This window comes from Myotis brandtii, unplaced genomic scaffold (genome assembly GCF_000412655.1).
Source record: "Myotis brandtii unplaced genomic scaffold, ASM41265v1 scaffold199, whole genome shotgun sequence".
NCBI lineage: Eukaryota > Metazoa > Chordata > Mammalia > Chiroptera > Vespertilionidae > Myotis > Myotis brandtii.
The window spans coordinates 2,543,447-2,545,415 of NW_005357414.1; the positions used below are offsets into that span (position 1 = coordinate 2,543,447).

A 1,969-nucleotide genomic window follows, 5' to 3' on the forward strand; every position below is an offset into this window, starting at 1 on the left:
TCCTGCACACCTCCTACTGGGGATGTGCCCGCAACCAAGGCACATGCCCTTGACCGGAATCGAACCTGGGACCTTTCAGTCCGCAGGCCGATGCTCTATCCACTGAGCCAAACCGGTCAGGGCTCATAGCTGTGTTTTGAGGAGAGGACTTGTCAACCTCTTCACTTCTTTATAGCTGAAGTCTATCTTAATATAATTTTATGTCTGAACTTAACATAATTTTAAAATATGTTCTTATTGACTTAGAGAGAGAGGAAGCAAAAGGGAGAGAGAGATAAACATCAATGAGAGAGAAACATTGATCAGCTGCCTCCTGCATGGCCCCTACTGGGGATCGAGCCCACAACCCAGGCATGTGTCCTGATTGGGATTTGAACCAGTGAACTTTTGGTTCATGGGTCGACGCTCAAACTCTGAGCCAATTTGCTGAGCTAACTTAATTTTATAACTGTCTGAACTTTTCTGCTTTTGTTAGGGATACTTTAATGATGTTAATCCAATCCTATCTTCTTCCTTTGATTCATCCACTGTAGCTATAAACACAGACTCTATTCTACTCTGTCATTTTTCATAATAAGACTTCCCAACCACTCAGGGGTGTACAACAATGTTCAACTGCTATTTATTTAAAACAAAGACATACTGCAGGAGCCCAAATGCACAGAATGGCTGCAGTGGTGCGCTGAGCTGGACAGGCACTATGAATAAAGAGGAACAGTTTGTGATGACAACATTTGCAGTGTTTGTCAACTGGTAACAGGCAAAGAAACACTCTCCTTCTGCCACGTTTGTTTTGAGCTGAATATTGAGAGTACCAATCTAATCTCTTGCACACCATATCAGTAAGGGGCCATAAAGACTGCTTTGAAAAATACCATTTGATTGCAAGCCCGAATTGTCCTTGATCTAAGCTTTCAAAAAGTACTTACAGTGAAGTTGTTAACACCATTTTGAGTAAGAAGATAAACTGGATTGCATACTACACAGAAAAGAAGGATGTGGATTCAGATTCTAAATGTTCTAAAACTCCCAGCATCACCTGTTTCATTTCAGGCATAAGCCAGATAGAAAGTTACTCCCACAGCTTGATTCCCAAGTACCAAAGTACTAAGCAAAGTGGGTGGATGGGAAGTGCGGTGGCCTCTTGGGCTGCACACAAAGAATATCAGAGCAGAGAAAAATAAGACTCTGGGCTTGCTAAGGTACAAGATTCAGGTGCCACTTCATGCCACAAAAGTGTATTGTTGCCTCATAGTCATGACCAGGCACAGAGAAAAGAAGAGACAATCCCTAACCCACAGGCCCAGCATCCACATTACAGCAGAGAGTAAAGCAACTGACTGCAAAGTTCTGAGGGCAAAAACAGTGAGCGCTTGAAGAATTAGTTAACACACCAAGTGCAAGAAAAAGATTCTTGCCCTAGCTTGTTTTGCTCAGTGGATAGAGTGTCAGCCTGTGGACTGAAGGATCCCGGGTTCGATTCCAGTCAAGGGCACATGCCCAGGTTATGGGATGAATTCTTAGTAGGGAGTATGCAAGAGGCAGTCGATCAATGATTCTCTCTCATCATTGATGTTTGTATCTTTCTCTCCCTTTCCCTTCCTCTCTGAAATCAATTAAAAAAATTTTTTTTAAAGAAAAAGATTATTTGGCCTCAGAGTTCCTTGCCCACCCCATTGCCATCAAACAGCTTTGCAAGAACTATTCCAAGTTACCATGTCTGCCAAGTTACCTGGGTGAGCAGGAATGAAGTCATGCAACCCCTAAACAACGGAACTAAACTTACACTTACTTCCTATGCCCTACAGTTCACTGGTCTGCCAGGCAAACAAACTTTGCACAAGTTGAAGAAAGTTAAGGTCCATTTTTTTATGGTCATTAAATTTGCAAAGCTTCGAAGCAGTATTTAACATCTTTGTCAAATAAAGCAGATCATTGCACTCTAGTCTTCTAGGATTAATCATTTGGG

At 42.2% G+C, this 1,969-nt stretch overlaps 1 pseudogene; it reads left to right on the forward strand.

Annotated features, from left to right (window-relative positions):
- The first annotated feature begins 700 nt into the window (after positions 1–700).
- On the forward strand, positions 701–1,331 carry LOC102241429 (annotated as a pseudogene).
- The last annotated feature ends 638 nt before the right edge of the window (positions 1,332–1,969 follow it).